At 36.1% G+C, this 27,537-nt stretch overlaps 1 pseudogene; it reads right to left on the reverse strand.

The window, feature by feature from the left end:
- The window catches only part of LOC122910069, a 116,719-nt pseudogene that overhangs the window by 60,232 nt on the left and 28,950 nt on the right, over window positions 1–27,537 (reverse strand).

Below are 27,537 nucleotides of genomic sequence, written 5' to 3' on the forward strand. Positions count from 1 at the left end.
CAGCTACTATATGATCCAGAAATTGCAGTACTGGGTATTTACCCCAAAGACACAAATGTAGTGATCTGAAGGGGCACATGCACCCCAATGTTTATAGCAGAAATGTCCACAACAGCCAAACTATGGAAAGAGCCTAGAAGTCCATTAACAGATGAATGGATAAAGATGTGATGTATATATGCAAGGGAATATTATGCAACCATCAAAAATGAAATCTTGCCATTTGCAATGATATGGAGGGAACTAAAGGGTATTACGATAAGTGATATAAGTCAATCAGGGAAAGAAAGTATCATATGATCTCATTGATATGTGGAATTTGAGAGATAAGATGGAGGATCATAGGGGAAGGGAGGGAAAAATGAAACAAAATGAAACCAAAGAGGAAGGTAAACAATAAGAGACTTTTAATCTCAGGAAACTAACTGATTGCTGTAGGGAAGGGAGTGTGAAGGATGGGGTGGCTTGGTGATGGGCATTGGAGAGGGTATGTGCTATGGTGAGCACTGTGAGTTGTGTAAGACTTATGAATCACAGACCTGTACCCCTGAAACTAATAATACATTATATGTTAATTTTAAAAAATAAATTTAAAAAAACAATGATAATAATACAAAACTATTTGATTGGCAAAATTTCCAGATCTCTAAAATATGCATTATTAGGATGGTCATTTTTATGTATGTGTAAGATCTTTCTAGGATTTCCATCTATTAAGATAATTGTCACTATGAAAAACTTACCAAAGATTTCCTAAAATAGATCTATAATAATAAATAAAATGGTTATTAACTAAATCTTTTTAAAGCTGCATTTTGAATTGCTGTAACTCAAACAGAAATAAAGACCATTTGAACACTACAAGCATCCTACTTCTTGGTGAAGAATCAGGCATGATTTGGTATCTGGATTGAACGTTTTTTCTAAAATAAGGCATCTCCAACTTTATAAATATAGGTCAAAAGCCAGTATATATTATTTGTAATAAGATTCCTAATCCCTTGAAAATAAATGGCACATATTTGTTAAATTTAAGTGAAAAATTTTATCCCTCTAACTCCTAGCACAGAGAATGTGCTCAATTTTATGTATGTTGAATAAAAAATGGAAAGTATTTGTCAATGCAAAAAGTACATAAAACATGTCATTAATACATGTGGTCCATGACCTAAGTGTCTGCTGATAGACAAATGAATAAGGAAGATGTGGTACATATATACAATGAAATACAGTGCTTAAAAAAAAAAAAGATGAGAACTTGCCCTATAAGACAACATAAACTTAGAGGGTATGATGCTAAGTGAAATAATTCAGACTGAGAAAGACAAATACCATATGATTTCACTTCATATGTAGAATCTAAAATAAAAACACACAAATAAATAAAAAGCAGAATCACATTTTTTTATTATTTTTTAAGTTTTTATTTTTTATTAACATATAATGTATTATTAGCCCCAGGAGTACAGGTCTGTGAATTGCCAGGCTTACACCCTTCAAAGCACTCACCATAGCACATACCTTCCCCAATGTCCATAACCCCATCTCCCTCCTCCTCCCCCCTGAAACCCTCAGTTTGTTTTGTGACATTAAGAGTCTTTTACAGTTTGTCTCCCTCCCAATTACATCTTGTTTCATTTATTCTTTTCCTACCCCCAAACCCCCCACATTGCCTCTCAACTTCCTCAAATCAGGGAGATCATATGATAATTGTCTTTCTCTGATTGACTTATTTCGCTAAGCATAATACCCTCTAGTTCCATCCACGTTGTCACAAATGGTAAGATTTCATTTCTTTTGATAGCTGCATAGTATTCCATTGTATATATATACAACAACTTCTTTATCCATTCATCTTTTGGTGGACATCTAGGTTCTTTCCATAGTTTGGCCATTGTGGACATTGCTGCTATAAACACAGAATCAGACTTATAAATATAGAGAATAACTGATGGTGCTAGAGGGAAGGGAAGATTGGGGGGTTGGGCAAAATGGGTGAAAGAGAGTGGAAGATACGGGCTTCTGGTTGTGTAATGAATAAGTCATGGGAATAAAAGACACAGCATAAAGAATATAGTCAATGATACTGTAATAGCAATGTATGGGGACAGATGGTATTTATACTCCTGGTAAACACAGTGTAATGTTTAAATTTTCAAATCACTATGTTGTAGACCTGAAATTAATATATCACTATGTGTCAACTATACTCAAATAAAAAAATACATGTTCTATAAATTTAAGATCAAATAATAAAATTTGATGAACAAATTCATGCATAAATACAGAGATTTAAGAAAACTTATCAAATCTTTGCCTTCCTCAGAAGGTTGTCATGTTGACTACAGGTATTACCAGTGATACAAAATCCTTTTTGTCATGAAGTAATACAGGTGTATATATAAAATGGCATTATTTAACAAAAGGTTCAAGTCTCTTAAACCTGGAAGGGCTCTATGAGGCTTTGCGGTCAACATTTTGGCACAGAATTCATGAACACCAGTTGGAGATACAAGTCTACTTGACATAAGTACTGAAATATGTAGGTTATATACATTGTTTAAAATATAGTGCCTTTTTTTCTATGCACTTTTGTGATTATGTAAGTAAGGAAATTACAATGTAATAGAAAATAATTCATGAGCACTGATGATTAATAAAAACCATGACACTATGTCATTAAAATACCAAAAAAAGGAGATTCTTGTTCAAAATACATAGTTTTTACAAACTTACACTCTAATATTAATATATTATATATAAATAATCACACACACACATATGATTGTCTCAAAAAAGAAACACCATGTTTAATGGCAAATTTTAGCATACTCTAGTACCATATATGGCCTGGAGTTGAAGAAGTGACAGATAGGTGACCTCTGTGAAGCCTCATAAAGGGAAAAGGATAAGGAAGTCAACAATCAAACAGAAGAGTTCCATGGCCTGACACAAGGCCAAGTCCAGACTAGCACTGGAGAAAGAGCAGCCATTTGAGAGATGGATTCCTGATACACCCAATGGTCAAGTGCTGGCCCTCAAACCAGCCACAACTGTGGTGGCTGCAGCATCAAGAAGCTTGGCTTCTATGTCCTTGTCCTGAGAGAAAAGACTGGTCTGGAACTCCTTCTGGACCACCTAGTGTGGAGATCTACTCTAGGAAGGCTGTTTAGGTGGGATCCGTGGCTTGTGAAGAAAGAGGCAGACACAGGCCTGATTAGACATAGGCCAGCTACAACAGTGGATCAGTGCTAGGTAAATGAGTAGTGCCTTGGTGGGCTACATGAGTTCAGTATCCCAGCTTGAGCTTTTTTTCTCAGTGCTTGACTTTCATACCCACATGTCCTGGAGTCACCCATCTCTTAGACCAGATGGCAACTATTATTAATCTAGTTGTGCTCAACAATAAAGCTGTTCTAAACCCACATAGAAGAAACTTTAATTGAACTCTGAATAAGTTTATTACATTTAATATCCCATACTGAAAAGGCTCAGGCCCATCCCAACCCACTATTTTACAAATAAAGATGAAAATATGAAAAAAAAATTTTTAAGTCTTACCTTGCTTAAACCTTCCACCAATAACAGCATTTTTAGATGTCAAACTACTGATCTTTTCACAAGCCAGTGAGATAGAAAATCGCTTTTTGCTCTGCCACTCCTTAATGAATGTTCAAAAGAGAGTTTGGTCACTAGCTACATCAATTATGGCCAAACTTCCTGAGCTGAATGAGGCTGGAGTTAACTGCAATCCATCTTGTGATAACCGCAGTAAAAAGTTGTGTCTCTAGTAGGACTTCTTTAAACCATTTCTACTCTCTGAACTTAAATCTTGGTTTTTAATATTTGAAGATGAGTCAAAGGAGTAACTTTCACCAAGCTGTAAAAGGGTATGTGTTTTCTGAAGTTTTACAGAAGATGTTCCAGGAATACTTGGAAATATCAGTTTAGAAGCAGATGCTGGAATAGGTGTAAGAGGAATGAGTCTATTGCCATCAACTATCAACTATACAGTTCTCCTTACAAGGCAAGTGGGATGAGGTTTCAGCATGAAGGGCATTGGTCTCCAGTGTCCCAATCTTGCTTTTTACTTCAATATTAGGAGAAGATGAAATTCCCTGCACTTGATTTCGCTCCAAATTTGAAATCACTTTTTGTTTGTCATTTACCTCTATATTTTTTCCTTTCAAACTAGACAAGTTTGGGCACCTGGGTGGCTCAGTGGGTTAAGCCGCTGTCTTCGGCTCAGGTCATGATCTCAGGGTCCTGGGATCGAGTCCCACATCGGGCTCTCTGCTCAGCAGGGAGCCTGCTTCCCTCTATCTCTCTCTCTGCCTGCCTCTCCGTCTACTTGTGATCTCTCTCTGTCAAATAAATAAATAAAATCTTTAAAAAAAAACTAGACAAGTTTATAGTGGTTAATTTTTGCTTTTCATTTTCTAGAGGACTGGACACTGTCTAAAATTCTCTGCAGTCTTGGATTTAAATCAAATAGTACCCCTGACCATATGAATGCATTATTTTCCTCTGTCTCAGTTAATTTGGGTTTTTGAGACCTTTCATCTTTATCTCCTCCAATTACTTCTCTTTGTAGATAATCATTACCTATAGTCACTGGATCACTTTGTTCTAACGCTCTAAAACTGCAGTATTCTGTTTCTCCTGGACAGGACATATTCCTACATTGTTCAAAGCTTCAACCACCTGATCAGAATCCACTTCTGAAAATATAATGGACTCATCACTGAAACAAGTGTACTGTTGCTGATTATCTTGATTCTCATTCATTTGATTTTCTAATTGTGCCCTCTCATTACAGACACACAGAATGACTGAAATGGTTTGACGTTAGTGAAGAACAGAGGGGTTCTTTCACTTGTATGTCAGGTGGTTGTTCTTTTACTAGGTAGTCTTCACCAAACTCTCAAACAGTAAGCCATCACTCAAATTCAAACTTGTGTCAGGAACTGGCAGACATTCTTCTTCTATACCAGTGGTAGTTCTCTTTTGAAGAACCAGAGATATAACTGGTTTCATAGCTTCTTGTGTTTGATAACCTTGAAGAAAACTATTTGAGAGTCAGTGACAGAAAGTTAATTCCTTTTAAAACAAGGGCCATTTACCTTCAAGAGTATTGGAGAAAGAAAAATTAAGCTTTCTGGAGTCAGAATATCAACCCCATCCAAATCAGTATCTTGTTTCATAGTATCTACAGTCTTAAGTTCCAAATGATCTTTATTTGTCACTTCTGGAGAATGTTGTTCACCAGAAAAAGTAATACAAATCTCATTCTGAAAAGAGCATACCAAACTCTGGTCATCTAAGCTCTTCTGCAACATCCCTGTTGCCAGCTTGGCACACTTTGCTCCTGGTTTGGCATTTTCAGTTGTCATCTGTTGTATTATTTTCTCTGATGGAGTATTCATGTAGAAACTATCTTCAAATTCAAAGGAACTAAACCTAATTCAGAAATACAATTATTCTTTGTTTGCCACATAAGCTTCTGTTTTTTCTTGTTTTCTAGATGTATTTAGTAAATTCTCATGCTGGCCTTCTGATCCTCGAGTTGGGATTATCTCAGCTTTGCTTATATTATCTCCTGATTCCTAAAGGTTATTTGATTTATTTTCTTCACTATTAAACTTCATAATTCCACACTTGATAATAATATCTGAGTCTTTATTCATATAACTACTGCCTGCCTCACAGGACATTTGTCTCTCTATTATTTTTTTCTGCTTGGTATAAGTGTTCGTCTGTTTATCAGACTTTTTCTGGGCAGTACTTAACTGAGTAGGTGTCATGTTTTAGATAAACATTATGGGGGTTTTTTTTAGCATTTTTTAAAATTTATTTTTTATTTATTTTCAGCATAACAGTATTCATTATTTTTTCACCACACCCAGTGCTCCATGCATTCCGTGCCCTCTTTAATCGTTTTCTACCACCAAAACTGTGTTTATTTTTTCTGACTCAGCAACAGCAAATCCTCTTCCATTTTCACTAACCATACGAGTGGGTTGACAAGTCACTTTTTTACTCTGGGATTGAGTGATAAAATGTTCCACAAGAACATCATTAGTTTTTGTTTTGTTCTTTGAACTTTGTTCTCTTTCTAATGAGAATGATGCTTTGTTATATTTTCCCTCAGCACAGAATGATACATTTTTAGCAAAAGGGTCTGGACTTCTAAATTCCACATTCTTCTCATCTAAGGTAAATGCATCTCCACAATAAACAGGATTAGACATAGTCTGCTCCTATAAATCAATTCTACACATCTCAGTGTCTTTCATATGGCTACTGTGTCTAGATCGTTTTACATGTTTACTATGTTTCCAAGATCCAGAGGATTCATCTTTTCTGAATTCAAACTCGGAGCTTCTTTTTTAGTTTTCTCAAATAAGAGAATCTGAACAACTTTCTTAGTGCATGTTTTTTCCCTCATTCAGAGAGGTTCTTAGCTTTTCTTTACTTATACTCAAAGAAGCCCATTTTCTTGCTCTGGAAATGGAATGTGCCTGGCATTCTTGATTCCCATTCTGTAACTTATAATAAAAGGAGTTTGTATGCTCTCCACTTTTCTCTAAATCCTGCAGTATTTTATGAATTCTTAGCAGAAGAATCACTAAACATTGAGTTACTTTTTTTCTTTGATGTTAACCTTTCACAAGATATTTTAGTTTGGGGTATAAATTTCTGTTCCTTTACTTCTGACTCACTGCTGGCCAATGAGTGTGTATCAGAATTTAAAAGGGAGTATGAATTCCATTGCACTCCCATTTCAACTAAGTTCTGCTGCAGAATCATTTTAGCTTCTTCCACAATAAGGGCTGCTGCTTCCTTTTCAGTTAAACCTTTTCTGCCAGCCACCCAAATAGTTCACATATTCCAATATTCTTCAACTGCTTCCTCTTCCTCATCCATTGCCTTTCGGGCACTATATAAGGATGCAGGAAAAAATAATGTATTGATTCACTCATGCATACCGAAATATTTACTAAGCATTAATCTGATCTGTTCTAAGAACTGAAGAAATTGCACTGAACAAGAGGGAAATATGTCTACTGTTTTAGAGCTTACATTCTAGTTGTGGAAATCAGAAAACAAACAAATGTTAAAATGCATTCTATGTCAACTGGTAAGAATTGTGTACAAAAATGAAGCACCAGGAGATGGATGGTTCTGTAATTTTTAAATGGCATAATTAGAGAAGGCCTCATCAAGATCCATTAAGCAGAAATCATTCAAAATAGAGTCATAAGACTCTCATTAAAAACAAATCCTATGTAATATGAACTCTGGACAAAATAATTGAAGGACCTGGAGAGTGACCAAAAAGAGAAACTGAAACCTGGAGTTTACTGATAGGCAGAATTTGAAAAAGAGCTCAGAATAACTGCAAGAGATTAAAAAAAAAAAAAATGGAGAAAGTCCAGAAATGAGAGATCCAAAGAAGGAGAACCCCAAATTCTTTATATAAATTCTGCCTAAATATCTGGCTGCCCTCTAATCTATGCAAGTGTGGGCAGACTCCAAGCAGCCAGTTAAAAGTCTAACCAGTTGAACAGGGGTTTGAGTTACTGTCTACTACAGGAAGACAAAGTTTAGAGTTTGAGTTCAGTCAAGCTGACTGATAAAATATCAATGTAAAATAATAGATCCTATGCCCTAAAAGGCCAAACATTCACAAAATTGAAGTACTATGAAGGGAAAGAAAAAAAATGGGATGAGATATGAAAATTATTAAAGAAGTAATAGCCAAGAGACTTCTGTTTCCAACAAGGACGGTGTAATAGGGACCAAGTTAGCCTGTCATTCAAAACAACTAAAACCAAGGCTAGCTCTTAAAAGACACTGCAGCTTCTATTTTGCTCTCTCTCTTGGATTACTTACTCTAGGGGAAGCTAACCGTCACGCATAAGGACAACAAGCAGCTCTGTGGAGAAGCTCACATGGAGAACTGAGCACCAGTTTGCCAGTGCGTATGCAAGATCTTAAAAGCAGATCCAACTCAGACCTTCAGATAACTATAGTCCCAGCCAACAGCTTTACTAAAACCTCAAACCAGACCACTAGCAAAGGTGCTCCCAAGTTCATGACTCACAGAAACTTTGAGTTAATATACATTTCTTGTTGCCTTTAAGCCACTAAGTTCTTTAAGATATATTTTTAAGTTTTTTTTTTTAAGTAATCTCTACACCCAACATGGAGCTTGAACTCATGACCTTAAGATCAAGAATAGCATGTTCTGACTGAGCCAGCCATGTACCCCTAAGCTACTTAGATCTTTTTATTGTTTCATAGCATTAGCTAACTAACTAGCCCAGTAAAATTATCAAACTTCAAAGATATGAAAAAGAAATTTCAAGACCTACATATTTAGCACAAAAGAATTATATTCCCATTAAAATTCTTAAAAACAGCAGGCACAGCAAAGAAAGAGCATTTTCCTAAAACTCAATAAAAGAAAGCATGGACCAAAAATTTAAATCCAGCCAAGATGTGCCTCAAATATTAAGGTTATGGAAAAACAGTTTTAAACATACAAGATGTAGGGAATTCTATACTATATTAGTACTCAAGAAATCTATTAGTGGATAAGTTTCATCCAGTCAAGAGATGACTAGAAGTGGTTCAGCATTAAGACCAATGGTAAGAATTTGAATAAATAAAAATGTAGATTATATTAATTTTCCATCTCTACACCCTACAAAGATGGGGAAAAGGGTGGAAAACTAGTGTATACATGTTATATGTTGAGACAAAGTAGAAATAATGTACTTTTTAAATGGAAGGGAAAGGACAGAAAAAAAAAAGTGAGCTCAATGTTGATGACTACTGTTCAGGCAATATGTGGGTATTACAGAATGCCATTAAAATCTTGACAAACCAGGGTCACCTGGACAGCTCATTTGGAAGAGCATGTGAATCTTGTTCTCCAGGTTGTGATGTAGAGATTCCACACTTGATCTTACCCAAAAGGCCGAGAAGCGATTGATGTAGAGATTCCATGTTGGATGTAGAGACTCCATAAAAATAAAATCTTAAAAAAACAAACAAACAAAAAAAAACCTTGACAAACCAAATAATAACCAAATATGGTTAAAAGGACACAGGTACCTGCTAGAACAAAAATATATACCTTTCCAAATATAAAAATAAAACTCCAAAGACTATCCTTGGGCAGAAAAATAAACATAGTAAATATATAATACACATAATTATAAAATAATTTGAGAATTAAAACTAAACATTTTAGTTAAATCAATAAGTATGAATGAGATTAAATCATATATTTAAAAAATTTTCAATTTGGTTCAAAAAGGAAAGATAATTACATCTCAGTGTGGTACATAAAAGGTATATCTAAAACAAATGGATTCTAAAAGGCTAAAACTAAATGGATGGACAAAAAAATTTCTAGTCAAAGGAAAGCAAGAAGAAAGCAGTGAGGGATAGACTGCATTAAACAAAAAAGAGTAAAATTTACTGCTAAAAACAATAATCATAATAAAGATAACATTATCAATTAGTCATATGTATTATGAGTACATACAAACCAAATAACAAGCAATTATTTAATGAAGCAAAGACAAGAGATACAAGGAGACAGAGAGAAATATATTAACAATTAGTGGACTTCAGTAAACCACTCTCATTAAAAGACAGATGAAATGTTGAGGAGAGGAATAAATAAAAATAAAGAAGACCTAATGAACATAACCAATGAAGCAGGCTTTATGAATATACCTCAAACATTTTACCTTTATAATAGAGAACATATTTAGTTTGTGTTGGTCATGTATTACATCACAAGGAAACATCAGTGAGTTCCATAAAGTATATGTGTTACAAACAACATTAGATTGCAGTGTAATAAGACTAGAAGTCATTTAACAAAATAAAAAAATAAAAAGCACTTCCACCTGGGCAAAAGAGGAAAACATGAAATTACATAATTTTTAACAAATAAAATGAAAATCTCTACATGTCACACAGTCTGTGGACTATACTTAAAATAGAGACCACAGGAAAATTCACATTACTAAATTCATAGTACTACACTAAAAACAGCATTTATCAATAGAAACATAAGTCAGCAAATTCCTAGTTCAACAAAATACTAGAAAAAGTGCAACAAAATAAAAAGGAAGCAGGAAGAATGAAATGTAAAATTAAAAGAAGAAATTAATAAGGTATATTTTTAAAAATAGACCTAACAGGCCAAAAGAGCCAAGAGGGCAGAAAAGTAGCAGACTGAGATGACATCAGGTAGCAGGAGATCAGCTAGATAGTTATCAAACCATTCTGAACACCTATAAACCCAACAGGAGATTGAAGAGAGGAAGAGCAGCAAATCTAGAAACAGAAAATTGACCACTTTCTGAAAGGTAGGACCTGCGGAGAAGTGAATCCAAAGAAATGAGAAGATAGACCGTGGGTGGAGGGGCAGGCTCCTAGCAAGCAGTGGAGCAATGGAGCACAAAATTTGAACTTTTATTTTTTTTTATTTTTTTTAAGATTTTATTTATTTATTTGACAGAGAGAGAGAGAGATCACAAGTAGGCAGAGGCAGGCAGAGAGAGAAGGGGAAGCAGGCTCCCTGCTGAGCAGAGAGCTGATGTGGGGCTCGATCCCAGGACCCTGAGATCATGACCTAAGCCAAAGGCAGAGGTTTTAACCCATTGAGCCACCCAGGTGCCCCCAAAATTTGAACTTTTAAAAGTCTGCTTCACTGAAGGACATTGCTCCAGAGGCTAAGTGGGGGTGGAGCCCTTGTGGGGACCATGTGGCCTCAGGTCCCATGGAGTCACAGAAGGATTGGGGGTATCTGAGTGTAGCAGAGTTTACAGGTATCGGAGTGGGGATGCCGACTACAGAGATGGAGCCAAGGAGTGAGCTCTCAGCTCGGGGTTAACTTAAACTGTGATCTGCAGCACAGTCAAGCCACTACTCTTTGAGCAGGGAGCCCACAAGTGGCAGATCTGGGGAGACCCACCTTCATCTGCCGCAAGAGCAGAGGAGCAAGAATCTGCTGGGTTTGGAGACTCCAAGTGGGGCTGTGTGTCAGAAACAGAAACATTCAGTCACAAGCTGTGTGAGCCCAAGAGCAGCCAGAGAACAGGGAGATGGGAGTGATTGAGTGCATTTCTCCAAGGACGCACTGGTGAGTGGGGCCCCAAGCTCTCGGCTACTCTGGGCTGGAGATAGGGAAGCCACCATTTTCATTCCTATCCTCCAAGCCCTACAGACAGCGTTCAGAAGAAAAAAGCTCCCAAGAGTGAACCTGAGCAGATTACTTACCCCAACCACTGGCAAGGGCAGCACAATTCCACCTCAGGCAAAAACATTTGAAAATCACTAAAACAGGCCCCTTCCCCAGAACATCAGCAAGAACATCCAGCTAAGACCAAGCTCACTGATCAAGGAGAATAGCAAATTCCAGAGAAGGGGAAAGCAAAGCATGGAATTCATGGCTTTCTCCACATGATTCTTTAGTCTTGCAAAGTTAATTCTTTTCTTTTATTTTTTTCTTATTCTAATTTTTTTAACTTTTCCTCTTTCTTCTTTTAAAGTTTCTTAACTAGTTTATCTTCACAATACCTTCCTAAAAAAAGAAAATCTTTTTTAAACCTTCACTATTATAGTCCTATTTTATCCCCCAGTGTATCTAACTTTATTTTTTGTATACTTATAGGGTTTTTTCTTCTAAAAATGTTTTAGGAAACAATTTCTTCTAATAGATAAAAATATACCCTAAATCTAGCACAGGGCATTGGACTAGTCTCCAGTCCAAGCAAATTCTCTCCACTTTCTTTTTCTTTCTTTTTCAAACCAACTTATCAATTCCATTTTTAAATTTACATCTTTATACTCATATTCCATCCCTTCATCATGTATACCCTTATTTATATATATATATATAAGTTTTTCTTTCTTTAAAATTTTGGGAGGTAGTTTATTCTAAGAGACCAAAATACACCCAAAATTAAGTTGGTGGCTCTGTTCTATTCATCAGTCTAATATATATATATACATATATTTTTTTTGAAAAATTTTTTAAATCTTTTTAAAACTTCTTTTTAGTTCCCTTCTTCTCTCCCCAGACTTAAGGTCTCTTCTGATTTCATTAGCATACATTTTTCTGGGGTCTTTTCCACCCTTGTAAAATTTTATTCTCTCATTCATATATTCTTATCTGGATAAAATGGCAAGGCAGAAAAACTCACCACCAAAAAAAAAAAAAAAAAAAAAAAAAAAAAAGAATAAGAGGCAGTACCAAAGGCTAGGCAACTAATCAATATGGATGTTGGTAATATGTCAGATCTAGAGGTCAGAATGATGATTCTCAAGGTGCTAGCTGGTCTTGAAAAAGGCATGGAAGATATTAGAGAAACCCTGTCTGGAGAAATAAAAGCCCTTTCTGGAGAAATAAAATAACTAAATTATAACCAAGCTGAAATCAAAAAAGTTATTAATAAGGTGCAATCAAAAATTGAGGCTCTTACTCTAGGATAAATGAGGCAGAAGAGAGAATTAGTGATACAGAAGACCAAATGAAAGAGAATAAAGAAGTTGAGCAAAAGAGAGACAAACAACTACTGGACCATGAGGGGAGAATTTGAGAGATAAGTGATACCATAAGATGAAATAATATTAGAATAATTGGGATTTCAGAAGAAGAAAAGGGGGGGCAGACGGTATATTGGAGTGAATTAGTGTAGACATTTCCCTAATATGGCAAAGGGAACAAGCATCAAAATCCAGGAGGCACAGAGAACCCCCCCTCAAAATCAATAAAAATAGGTTCACGCCTCGTCATCTAATAGTAAAAACTTACAAGTCTTAATGACAAAGAGAAAATCCTGAAGGCAGCCCAGGAGAAGAAGTCTGTAACATACAATGGTAAAAATACTAGATTGGTAGCAGACTTATCCACAGAGACCTGGCAGGCCAGAAAGAACTGGCATGATACATTCAGAGCACTAAATGAGAAAAAATTCAGCCAAGAATACTATATCCAGTTAGGCTATCATTGAAAATAGAAGGAGAGACAAAAAGGACAAACAAAAACTTTAAGAATTTCTAAACACCAAGCCAGCCCTACAGGAAATATTGAAAGGGGTCCTCTAAGAGATAACCTAAAAGTAGTAGACCAGAAAGGAACAGAGACAATATACAGTAACAGTCACCTTACAGGCAATACAATGGCAACAAATTCATATCTTTCAATAGCTACCCTGAATGTAAATGGGCTAAACGCCTCCTTCAAAAGATACAGGGTATCAGAATGGATAAAAAACCAAAGCCCATAAATATGCTGTCTACAAGAAACTCATTTTAGACCCAAAGACATCCCCAGATATAAAGGGAGGGTGGAAAACAATTTATCATGCTAATGGACATTAAAAGAAACCTGGGGTGGCAATCCTTATCAGATCAATTAGATTTTAAGCCAAAGACTATAATAAGAGATGAGGAAGGACACTATATCATACTCAAAGTGTCTGCCCAATAAGAAGATCTAACAATTGTAAATATCTATGCCCCTAACATGGGAGCAGCCAACTATATAAAGCAATTAATAACAAAATCAAAGAAACACATCAACAATAATACAATAATAGTAGGGGACTTTAATACCCTCCTCACTGAAATGGACAGAACATCTAAGCAAAAGATCAACAAGGAAATAAAGGCCTTAAATGACACATTGGACCAGACAGACATCAAAGATATGTTCAGAGCATTCCATCCCAAAGCAACAGAATACACATTCTTCTCTAGTGCACATGGAACATTCTCCAGAATAGATCACATCCTGGGTCACAAATCAGGTCTCAACCGGTACCAAAAGTTTGGGATCATTTCCTGCATATTTTCAGACCACAATGCTCTGAAGCTAGAACTCAATCACAAGAAGAAATTTGGAAATAACCCAAAAACATGGAGGCTAAAGAGCATCCCACTAAGAATGAATGGGTCAATCAGGAAATTAAAGAAGAATTGAAAAAAATTATGGAAACAAATGAAAATAAAAACACAACTGTTCAAAATCTGTGGGACACAGCAAAGGCAGTCCTGAGAGGAAAATATATAGCAATACAAATATTCTCAAGAAAAAAGAAAGGTCTCAAATACACAACCTAACCCTACACCTAAAGGTGTTGGAGAAAGAGCAGCAAAGAAGCCTAAACTCAGTAGGAGAAGAGAAATCATAAAATTCAGAGCAGATATCAATGAAATAGAAACCAAAAAAATAGTAGAACAAATCAATGAAACTATGAGCTGGTTCTTTGAAAGAATTAATAAGATTGATAAACCCCTGGCCAGACTTATCAAAAAGAAAAGAGAAAGAACTCAAATAAATAAAATCATGAATGAAAGAGGAGAGATCACAACCAACACCAAAGAAATACAAACAATTATAAGAACATATTATGAGCAACTACACACCAGCAAATTTGACAATCTGGAAGAAATGGATGCATTCCTAGAGATGTATAAACTACCAAAACTGAACCAGGAAGAAAGAGAAAACCTGAACAGACCCATAACCAGTAAGGAGATTGAAGCAGTCATCAAAAATCTCCCAAAAAACAAGAGCCTAGGGCCAGAACCTTCTCAGGGGAATTCTACCAAACATTTAAAGAAGAATTAATTCCTATTCTACTGAAACTGTTCCAAAAAACAGACATGGAAGGAAACTTGCAAACTCATGCTATGAGGCCAGCATTACCTTGAACCCATCAAAAAAGAGAATTACAGACCAATATCCTTGATGAACATGGATGCAAAAATTCTCACCAAAATACTAGCCAATAAGATGCAATGTACATTAAAAGGATTATTCACCATGACCAAGTGGGATTTATTCCAGGGCTGCAAGGTTGGTTCAACATCTGCAAATCAATCAATGTGATACAATACATTAAGAAAAAAAAGAACAAGAACCATATGATACTCTCAATAGATGCTGAAAAAGCATTTGACAAAGTACAGCATCCATTCTTGATCAAAACTCTTCAAAGTATAGGAATAGAGGGTACATACCCCAATATCATCAAAGCCATATATGAAAAACCCATGGCGAACATCATTCTCAATGGAGAAAAGCTGAGAGCTTTTGGCTAAGGTCAGGAACACAGCAGGGATGTCCATTATCACCCTTCTATCCAACATAGTACTAGAAGTCCTAGCCTCAGCAATCAGACAGCAAGAAGAAATTAAAGGCATCCAAATTGGCAAAGAAGAAGTCAAACTATTACTCTTTGTTGATAATTTGATACATGCGGAAAACCCAAAAGACTCCACTCCAAATCTTCTAGAACTTGTACAGGAATTCAGTAAAGTGTCAGGATATAAAATCAATGCACAGAAATCAAATTGACTCCTATACACACAACAACAAGACAGAAGAAGGGGAAATTAAGGAGTCAATCCCATTTACAATTGCACCCAAAACCATAAGATACCTAGGAATAAACCTAACCAAAGAGGCAAAGAATCTGTACTCAGAAAACTATACTCATGAAAGAATTTGAGGAAATCACAAAGAAATGGAAAAATGTTCCATGCTCATGGATTGGAAGAAAAAATATTTTGAAAATGTCTATGCTACCTAAAGCAATCTACATGTTTAATGCAATCCCTAGCAAAATACCACCAATTTTTTTCAAAGAAATGGAACAAATAATCCTAAAATTTATCTGGAACCAGAAAAGACCCCAAATAGCCAGAGGAATGTTGAAAAAGCCAAAATTGGTGACATCACAATCCCAGACTAGAAGCTCTATTACAAAGCTATCCTCATCAAGACAGTATGGTACTGGCACAAAAACAGACATATAGATCAATAGAACAGAATAGGGAGCCCAGAAATGGGCCCTCAACTCTATGGTCAACTAATCTTTGACAATGCAGGCAAGAATGTTCAATGGAAAAAAAGTCTCTTCAACAAATGGTGTTGAGAAAATTGGACAGCCACATGCAGAAGAATGAAACCAGACCATTTCCTTACACCATACACGAAAATAGACTCAAAATGGATGAAAAACCTCAATGTGAGAAAGGAATCCATCAAAATCCTTGAGGAGAACACAGGTAGCAACCTCTTCAACCTCAGCCACAGCCACAGCCACTTCTTCCTATAAACATCACCAAAGGCAAAGGGAACCAGGGGCAAAAATGAACTATTGGGAAATGTTCTAGTTGGGAATAGTTCCTGATGAACTATTCATCAAGATCAAAAGCCTTTGCACAGCAAAGGAAACAGTCAACAGAACCAAAAGACAACTGACAGAATGGGAGAAGATATTCACAAATGACATATCAGATAAATGGCTAGTATCCAAAATCTATAAAGAACTTAGCAAACTCAACACCCAAAGAACAAATAATCCAATCAAGAAATGGGCAGAGGACATGAATGGACATTTCTGCAAAGAAGACATCCAGACGGACAACAGACACATGAAAACATGCTCAACATCACTTGGCATTAGGGAACTACAAATCAAAACCACAGTGAGATACCACTTCACACCAGTCAGAATGGCTAAAATTAACAAGTCAGGAAATGACAAATGTTGGTGAGCATGCAGAGAAAGAGGAACCTTCCTACACTGTTGGTGGAATGCAAACTGGTGCAACCACTCTGGAAAACAGCATGGAGATTCCTCAAAAAGCTGAAAATAGAGCTACCCTATGACCCAGGACATGCATTACTGGGTATTTACCCTAAAGATAAAAATGTAGTTATCCAAAGGGGCACATGCACCTGAATGTTTATAGCAGCAATGTCCACAATAGCCAACCTATGGAAAAAACCTAGATGTCCATCAACAAACGAATGGATAAAGATGTGGTATATATATACAACGGAATACTATGAAGCCATCAAAAGAAATGAAATATTGCCATTTGTGATGACATGGATGGAACTAGAGGGTATTATGCTTGGCAAAATAAGTCAATCAGAGAAAGACAATTATCATATGATCTCTCTGATATGAGGAATTTGAGATGCAAGGTGGAGGATTTGGGGGGTAGGGAAGGAAAAAATGAAACAAGATGGGATCGGGAGGGAGACAAGCCATAAGAGACTCTTAATCTCACAAAAAAAACTGAGGGTTGCCAGGGGGAGTGTGGTAGGGAGAGGGTGGTTGGATTATGGACATTGGGGAGGGTATGTGCTATAGTGAGTGCTGTGAAGTGTGTAAGCCTGACGATTCACAGACCTGTACCCTTGGGGCTAATGATACATTAGATGTTAATTAAAAAAAAAAAAAAGGAATGGTTGCCAAATAGTCGAGAATCAAAAAAAAAAAATACTGTCATGTTGTTTATTTTTTCTCTCCAATATTCCACTGCATATAAAAGATTGAATTTGAAGATGTAAGGGGAAAAAAGTTTGTTACTTAGCTAAACAATGCAAGAGTTTATATTAAAATTTAAACTTTTCATAATATAGATCAATAATAATTTTACACATTTTTTCCTAATATAACTTTATATGAAGAAGACTTTAACTATAACTGATAATATTTAATGTTCGGGAGCTTCAAAAACTATAACATTTTTCAATGAACATTTTGTTGATACTGATAAATTTAAAGATGCTTTCAAATTTACATAGCACTCATTAGAATTCAAATTTAGTAGTAGAGAGTTGACATGAGTTGGTGAATTTACTTATGATGGGCATAATTTTGAAATGGTACAGTTTGCTTTGAAGTTAAATTATTATAAAAAACTAGGTTTTATAAAAACTAATTTTAAAGAAAATTTTTGGTCAAACTTTAGGTATATTTGGAAATATTTGAGTCTGTGAATCTACTTTCTCTACTATATGTTACATTACATCTAAATATAGATCATTTTTTTTTCTAATTTAAGTATAGCTTCTGAATTGATGGCTGTTGCAAGTTTCAAATACATCCATTTCTTCTAAATGGATGGAAATACATCCATTTCTAAGTATAAAAAGGACTGTAAAGTGTCTCATTGATGTTTTTATATAGATTATAAGTTGAAATGCCAATATTTGGGGTTTATTGATTTAAATAAACTATATCATTAACATTAAAAAATAGACCTAATAAAACAAAATCCTAGATTTTTTTAAAGATTTTTATTTATTTATTTGACAGAGAGATCACAAGTAGGCAGAAAGGCAGGCAGAGAGAGAGGAAGGGAAGCAGGCTCCCTGCTGAGCAGAGAGCCTGATGCGGGGCTCGATCCCAGGACCCCGGGATCACGACCTAATCTGAAGGCAGAGGCTTTAACCCACTGAGCCACCCAGGAGCCCCAAAATCCTAGATTTTTAAAGAATTTTAAAATAGATAAGCCACTAGCTAATCTGATCAAGAAAAAACACAAAGTAGAAATTCACAAAACAGAAAATTACAAAGAAGGAATAACTATTGAAAAAGGAAAAAATACTTAAAATTCCTAAGAAACTAACTTACAAATAAGTCTCTATAAAAATATATTTGAAAATCCAGATAATTTCCTAGGGAAATACAGATTACTAAAATTGACCCTATTAGAGATAGAAAGCTTAGAGAGACTAATTTCTGAAAAAATGAAATCAACAAAATGATTGAGAACTAACCATCCAAGGTGGTTTCATACAGTAAACATATCAAACCTTCTACTGATCTCAAGACTGTACAAATTACTGCAAAACACTAAAAACAAACAACACTTCATAATTCTTTTTTATGAAGAATGTCTGATACCATAACTTGAATAAAGATAGTCCAAAAAACACACAATGCAAGAAAAATATAGACCAATATTAGAAATAACAATGCAAAATTAACTATTTTAAACATTAACAAACAGAATCCAACATCATGTAATAAAATAAGATGACCAAATTAAATTTATTTTGGAGCATATGTTTGATTCGATGTTAGGAAATCTATTAATATAATGTACTGTGTTAATAGGTGAAACAGGAGAAAAACCCTATCAATATCTCCGTAGATACTAAAAAATCCTTTGACAAAATTCAATATCCAATCATGATAAAAGTACTCAAGGAAGTTTCATTTAATGGACACATTCTTAAAATGATAATGCATACATATAAACCTACATATATACACACCCATCATAGTCCTGAAGACAGTACCCTCCTAAAGTAACACCAGAGGCATTTCCTCTAAGATCCCAAACAAAACAAAAATGCCCACTGTCTATTACCACCATCCCTAATACTATTACATATTAGAGGTATCAGCTAATGCAATTAATAGAAATGAATTAAAAGCACATGAATTCTTAAGGAAGAAGTAAAATAGCTATTTGCCAATGATACAATAATACACCTGGAATATTCTAGAAAATTAATGATTAAAGTAATTCAAACAATAAAAGAATTCTAAAAATAGGATAAAAAATATACAAAAAGTCTTTACATACTCAATAACTATGTAGAAGACATCATAGAAGAAAGCCACCAATTAAAATAAGACTAAAGAATAAGCAGGAACAAACTTAACGAGAAATGTATAAAACCTGTGTGAGTAAAACCTAAAACTTCTAAAAACTTACTTGAGGAAATCTTTTGAAAATCACAAAACTAGATCAAAATCAAAGATGTTACCTATCCTTGGATAGGTTGACAAAACAATATAAAGATTCAATTCTAAGTTTCATTTCAATCCAATCCCAATAAAATATCAACAAACACTTCAACTTTCATATGGGCAAATACACAGAATAGCTAGAAAAATATTGAAAACTCTCTGTGAAAGGTCCTTATCAGAGATTAAAACATATATAAAGCCTTTTTTTTTAAGATTTTTTTTATTTATTTGACAGAGTGATCACAAGTAGGCAGAGAGGCAGGCAGAGAAAGAGGAGGAAGCAGGCTCCCTGCGAGCAGAGACCCCTGGGATCCTGACCTGAGCCGAAGGCAGAGGCTTTAACCCACTGAGCCACCCAGGCACCCCTATATAAAGCCTTTATAATTAAAAATATGGCACTTGCTCATGAATTGACAAAAAAAAGAATAGTAAGTAGAATAGAAAGTCCAGAAATAAATCTACTTATTTATAGATATTTAGTATATAATAATGATAGCATCTCAAATTACTAAGTCAAAGATAGACCTTTTTTTTATAAATGGGAACCATTGGATAAAAAATGAAATTAAAACCAGATTTCACACCATACACAAAATTAAATTCTAAATGCATCAGGAATCTAAATTCAAACCTATAAATACTAGAAGAAAACATGAATGAATTATTTTTTTAAAGATTTTATTTATTTATTTGTCAGAAAGAGAGAGAGAGAAAGCACGCAAGCAGGAAAGGACGAGAGAGAGGCAGGCTCCCTGCTGAGCAAGGAGCCCTATGCAGGACTCGATCTCAGGACCCTGGGATCATGACCTGAGCCAAAGGCAGCAGCTTAACCCACTGGGCCACCCAGGCATCCCTGAATGAATTATTTTTTAATCTCAGTACAAAGTTTTCTAAGATAATTCAAGAGGAGAAAAAAAAAGAAAGAAAGAAAAAAGACTGATTTTAAAAATTAGTAAAAAATTAAAATTCTGCATGACAAAAACAATGCAATGAAAGTCAAAAGACAATTCATAAATTTTGCAAATATATTTATAATATATGTATAAAAGCAGCTAAAAACTCTAATCAATTTTGAAAAGATCCTTTAAAGGGAGAGGGAAAAGACCAAACCCAGTAGAAACATAAGGAAAAGACATAACCAGAAAATTCACAAAGCAACCAAGAAAAAAAATCCTGAAACATATGAAAACATCTCTACCATCACTCACAAGTGAAGAAATACACACTTAAACCATGCTGAGATACAATTTCTCATCTAACATTTTGAACTTTATTGTTCAAAATGTTAGATGAGATGAGATAAAATGAAAACCTCTAAAAATGGATTCTGTTGGCAAGGCTGTGGGGTTATAGATTAGTGAGAATGCCACCTGCAGGGCAGTCTGGAATCTAATAAAGTGACTTAAGTCCTTAACTTTGAAAATCCCAACGAGGAATCTACTCTGAGGAAACATTACCAAAAATATGAAAATACATATGCAGAGATAATTCATTGTGAATTGTTGTTAATGGCAAACCGAGACAATCAAAAGGCTAACTGGGCTTTCTAGCTCTTAAGTACCAAGTACTAAAAGGAAAGGGTAGCCAGTTGCCAGATACCAGTTTCCATTGAGAAAATTAATACAATTCTATATCTAATGTACACACCTTATTCAAATTTCACCAACTGTTCCACTTATGTCCCTTTTCTAATCCAATCTAGAATAAGGTGGTGCATCTAGTTTTCACATCTCTTTATTTTTCTTTAATTAGAAACAGTTCCTCAGTCTTTGTTTTTCATGACCTTGATATTTTTGAAGAGTACTAGTCGATTACTTTGTACAATGCCTCCCATTTTAGGTTTGTCTAATATTTCCTTATAATTAAATTTATTTTAGACGTTTTTGAAAGAATACTCCAGAAACTATGCCGTGTTTTTCTCACTTGTCACATGAAGAAGTATGTGATATTGGTTTGTCCTAATACTGATATTAGTAATTTTGAACAATAAAGTTCTGGGCATACAGAGGAGGCATAATCATAGCAATAGTAGACTCAGTATAATATAGAAGTACAAAGAGTAACTAGAACATAAAGAAACTAGACTTAGAATTTTGCCACACGGTGGAAGATCTGCTGGAACTCTTTCCAGGTCATAGGGGCAGCAAGTTTCACAGTTTATGCTCCCCCTCCACCTTGAGAGCGAGACAGAAGCAGGATCTGGGTATACTAGCTGGCCTACTACCTCAATGAGCTCCAAACCCTTAGCCCACATCAGCCCCAGCCCTCCCACCAAGGCAGCACCAGTGTGGCACCCACCAGGAGGACATCCCTGGTCAGTAGGTCAGTACTCACTATAGCTCCAGCTGATACAGCAAGGTGGCACACCCCCGGAGCAAAGCAGCCCAGGCCCATACTACTTTAGCTCCAGACAGTTTGCTAATATTCCCCCAGCACAGAGTGCTCCAAGAATCCCTGACCCATACCCACCTTAGTTCTAGCAACCCTGTCTGAATACCCCTTGTGTGGATCCCCCCAGAACACCCACTTCAGCTTCAGCTGTCCTCCCAGTGAACCCTGTAGGTAGAGATCCCCTGAACTATCCTGGCCCATGCTCACTTCAGCTCCAGCAATCCTGCCAGGATGTTCTCTATATAAAGAGCCCAGGGACTTCCCTGGCCTGCACCAACTTCAGTTTTTGCTGTCTTGCCAGAACCCCTTTCCAGAGAGCCTGAACCACCTGACCCAAGCCCACTTCAGCTCCAGTCATGCTACCAGAGCAGCCCAAAAAAGGAGTACCTGGGACTCCACGCCCATGGCAGTCATAGTTCCAGCCAGAAAGCCAGAGTTATTAGGCACACAAAGACTATACAGGAATAACCACACATTATACCTTTCCTTCAAATTCAGAAGTAGCTGTTCTATTCAATTCAAAGGAACAAACAGAAAATCAAGCAAAATGGGGAGATAGAGGAATATGCTCCAAACAAAAGAACAAGTCAAAGTCTTAGAAAAAGAACTATTTGAAACAAAGAGAAACAATGCACTTGATAAAGTTTAAAGTAATGATCCTAAAGATGCTCACTGGACTGGAGACAAGAGTAGGGAAGAACGCAGTGAAAAATTTCAACAAAGAGATACAAAATATGAGAAAGAATTTATCAAAGTTAAAGAACATAGTGATATGAAAATTACACTAGAGGGAATCAATAATAGATTAGGGGATGAGAGGAGATCAGCAGCAATCTAGAAGACAAAGTAATAGAAAGCACTCAAGCTGAACAGCAAATAGAAAAAAAATTTTAATGAGGATAAGTTAAGTAATCTCTAGAATGACATCAAGTGAACAAACATTTTCATTATGGGGGTCCCAGGAAAGAAGAGAGAAAGAAAAGGGGAGAAAACTTATTTGAAGAAATAATAACTGAGAACTTCCTTAACCTGGGGAAGAAAACAGGTTCAGGAAGGATACAGAGTTCCAAACAAGATGAATTTAAGAAGTTCCACACCATGACACATATAATTAAAATGTCAAAGGTTAAAGATAAAAAGAAAATTCTAAAAAGAGCAAGGAGAGGCAAAAAGTTACATACAAGGGAAACCACTTAAGGCTATGGGAAGATTTTTAAAAATTTTTTTTTCAGCATAACAGTATTCATTATTTTTTCACCACACCCAGTGCTCCGTGCAATCTGTGCCCTCTATAATACCCACCACCTGGTACCCCAACCTCCCACACCCCCGCCACTTCATCCCCTCAGATGGTTTTTCAGAGTCCATGGTCTCTTGTGATTCACCTCCCCCTCCAATTTACCCCAACTCCCTTCTCCTCTCTAACTCCCAATGTCCTCCATGCTATTTGTTATGCTCCACAAATAAGTGAAACCATATGATAATTGACTCTCTGCTTGACTTATTGCACTCAGCATAATCTCTTCCAGTCCCGTCCATGTTGCTACAAAAGTTGGGTATTCATCCTTTCTGATGGAGGCATAATACTCCATAGTGTATATGGACCACATTTTCCTTATCCATTTGTCCATTGAAGAGCATCTTGGTTCTTTCCACAGTTTGATGACCGTGGCCATTGCTGCTATAAACATTGGGGTGCAGATGGCCCTTCTTTTCATGACATCTGTATCTTTGGGGTAAATACCCAGGAGTGCAATGGCAGGGTCATAGGGAAGTTCTATTTTTAATTTCTTGAGGAATCTCCACACTGTTCTCCAAAGAGGCTGCACCAACTTGCATTCCCACCAACAGTGGAAGAGGGTTCCCCTTTCTCCACTTCCCCTCCAACACATGTTGTTTCCTGTTTTGTTAATTTTGGCCATTCTAACAGGTGTAAGGTGATATCTCAATGTGGTTTTAATTTGAATCTCCCTAAGGGCTAGTGATGATGAACATTTTTTCATGTGTCTGATAGCCATTTGTATGTCTTCATTGGAGAAGTGTCTGTTCATATCTTCTGCCCATTTTTTGATATGATTGTCTGTTTTGTGTGTGTTGAGTTTGAGGAGTTCATTATAGATCCTGGATATCAACCTTTTGTCTGTACTGTCATTTGCAAATATCTTCTCCCATTCCGTGGGTTGCCTCTTTGTTTTTTTGACTGTTTCCTTTGCTGTGCAGAAGCTTTTGATTTTGATGAAGTCCTAAAAGTTTATTTTCGCTTTTGTTTCCTTTGTCTCTGGAGACATATCTTGAAAGAAGTTGCTGTGGCTGATATCAAAGAGATTACTGCCTATGTTCTCCTCTAGGATTCTGATGGATTCCTGTCTCACATTGAGGTCTTTTATCCATTTTGAGTTTATCTTTGTATACAGTGTAAGAGAATGGTCGAGTTTCATTCTTCTACATATAGCTGTCCAGTTTTCCCAGCACCATTTATTGAAGAGACTGTCTTTTTTCCACTGTATATTTTTTCCTGTTTTGTCAAAGATTAATTGACCATAGAGTTGAGGGTCCATATCTGGGCTCCCTACTCTGTTCCACTGGTCTATGTGTCTGTTTTTATGCCAGTACCATGCTGGTGATCACAGCTTTGTAAGAAAGCTTGAAATCAGGTAATGTGATGCCCCCAGCTTTATTTTTGTTCTTCAACATTTCCTTAGAGATTTGGGGTCTCTTCTGATTCCATACAAATTTTTGGATTATTTGCTCCAGCTCTTTGAAGAATACAGGTGGAATTTTGATCAGAATGGCATTAAAAGTATAGATTGCCCTAGGCAGTATAGACATTTTAACAACGTTTATTCTTCCAATCCAAGAGCATGGAATGGTCTTCCATCTTTTTGTGTCTTCTTCAATTTCCTTCATGAGTGTTCTGTAGTTCCCTGAGTACAGATCCTTTACCTCTTTGGTTAGGTTTATTCCCAGGTATCTTATGGTTCTTGGTGCTATAGTATATCGAATCGATTCTCTAATTTCCCTTTCTGTATTTTCATTGATAGTGTATAAGAAAGCCACTGATTTCTGCACATTGACTGCCACATTGTTGAATTGCTATATGAGTTCTAGTAGTTCTAGTAGTTTGGGGGTGGAGTCTTTTGGGTTTTCCATATAAAGAATCATGTCATCTGCGAAGAGAGAGAATTTGACTTCTTCATTACCAATTTGGATACCTTTATTTCTCTTTGTTGTCTGATTGCTGTTGCTAGGACTTCTAATACTATGTTGAACAAGAGTGGTGAAAGTGGTGAAACAAGAGTGGTGAAAGAGTGGTGAAAGGGCATCCTTGTCTAGTTCCTAATCTCAACAGGAAGTCTGCAAGCTTTTTCCCATTGAGGATGATATTTGCTGTGGGTCTTTCATAGATAGATTTGATGACGTTCAGGAATGTTCCCTCTATTCCTATACTTTGAAGCGTTTTAATGAGGAACGGATGCTGGATTTTGTCAAATGCTTTTTCTGCATCAATTGAGAGGACCATGTGGTTCTTCTCTCTTCTTATATTAATTTATTCTATCACATTGATTGATTTGCGAATGTTGAACCATCCTTGTAGCCCAGGGATGAATCCCACATGGTCATGGTGGATAATCTTTTTAATGTGCTGTTGGATCCTGTTGGCTAGGATCTTGTTGAGAATCTTAGCATCCGTATTCATCAGTGATATTGGTCTGAAATTCTCCTTTTTGGTAGGGTCTTTGCCTGGTTTGGGGATCAGGGTAATGCTGGCTTCATAGAAAGAGTCTGGAAGTTTTCCTTCTGCTTCAATTTTTTGAAACAGCTTCAGGAGAATAGGTGTTATTTCTTCTTTGAAAGTTTGGTAGAATTCCCCAGAGAATCCGTCAGGTCCTGGGCTCTTGTTTTTTGGGAGGTTTTTGATCACTGCTTCAATCTCGTTACTAGATATCAGTCTATTCCAGTTGTCAATTTCTTCCTAGTTTAATTTTGGGAGTTTATAGTTTTCCAGGAATGCATCCATTTCATCAAGGTTGCTAAGCTTATTGTCATATAACTGTTGATAATAACTTCTGATGTTTGTTTCTACTTCCTTGGTGTTCGTTGTGATATCTCCCTTTTCATTCATAATTTTATGAATTTGGGCTTTCTCTCTTTTCTTTTGGATTAGTGTGGCCAATGGTTTATTGATCTTATTGATTCTTTCAAAAAACCAACTTCTAGTTTCATTGATACATTCTACTGTATCTTTGGTTTCTACCTCATTGATCTCAACTCTAATCTTGATGATTTCCCTTCTTATGTGTGGAGTTGGTTTGATTTGTTGTTGATTCTCCAGTTCTTTAAGGTGTAGAGACAGCTGCTGTGTTCTGGATTTTTCAGTTTTTTTGAGGGAGACTTGGATGGCTATGTATTTCCCCCTTAGGACCGCCTTTGCTGTATCCCATAGGTTTTGGACTGAAGTGTCTTCATTCTCATTGGTTTCCATGAATTGTTTCAGTTCTTCTTTGATCTCCTGGTTGATCCAAGCATTCTTAAGCAAGGTGGCCTTTTAGCTTCCAGGTGTTTGACTTCCTTCTGAACTTTTCCTTGTGATTAAGCTCCAATTTCAAAGCATTGTGATCTGAGAATATGCAGGGAATAATCTCAGTCTTTTTGTATCAGTTGAGTCCTGATTTGTGACCCAGTATGTGGTCTATTCTTGAGAAGGTTCCATGTGCACTTGAGAAGAATGAGTATTCTATTGTTTTAGGGTGGAATGTTCTGTATATATCTATGAGGTCCATCTGTTCCAATGTGTCATTCAATGCTCTTGTTTCTTTATTGCTTTTCTGCTTTGATGATCTGTCTATTTCTGAGAGAGGCGTGTTAAGATCTCCTACAATTAGTGTATTTGTATCAATATGACTCTTTATCTTGATTAACAGTTTTCTTATGTAATTGGCTGCTCCCATATTGGGGGCATAGATATTTACAATTGTTAGATTATCTTGGTGGATAGTCCCTATAAGGATTATGTAGTGTCCTTCTGTATCTCTGACTACAGTCTTTAGTTTAAACTCTAATTTATCTGATATGAGAATCGCTACCCCAACCTTCTTTTGAGACCCATTGGCATGAAAAATGCTTCTCCATCCCTTCACTTTCAGTCTGGGTGTATCTTTAGGTTCAAAATGGGTCTCTTGTAGACAACGTATGGATGGGTCCTGTCCTTTTATCCAATCTGCAACCCTGTGCCATTTTATGGGCGCATTTAGGCCATTCACATTGAGAGTGATTATTGATAGATATGTTTTTATTGACATTGAGTGACCTTTGAAGTCTTTCTTTCTTTCTGTAGTTTGTCTCTATATTTCTGTTCAATGCTATTCTTTGGATTTTTCCTCTTTTATAGAACCCCCCTTAATATTTCCTGCAGTGTCGGCTTGGTGGTTGCATAGTGTTTTAAGCCTTGCTGGTCTTGGAAACTCTTTATCTCTCCATCCATTTTGAATGTCAGTCTTGCTGGACAAAGTATTCTTGGCTGCATGTTCTTCTCATTTAGTGCCCT

Source organism: Neovison vison, chromosome 6, assembly GCF_020171115.1.
Source record: "Neovison vison isolate M4711 chromosome 6, ASM_NN_V1, whole genome shotgun sequence".
NCBI classification, from domain to species: domain Eukaryota; kingdom Metazoa; phylum Chordata; class Mammalia; order Carnivora; family Mustelidae; genus Neogale; species Neogale vison.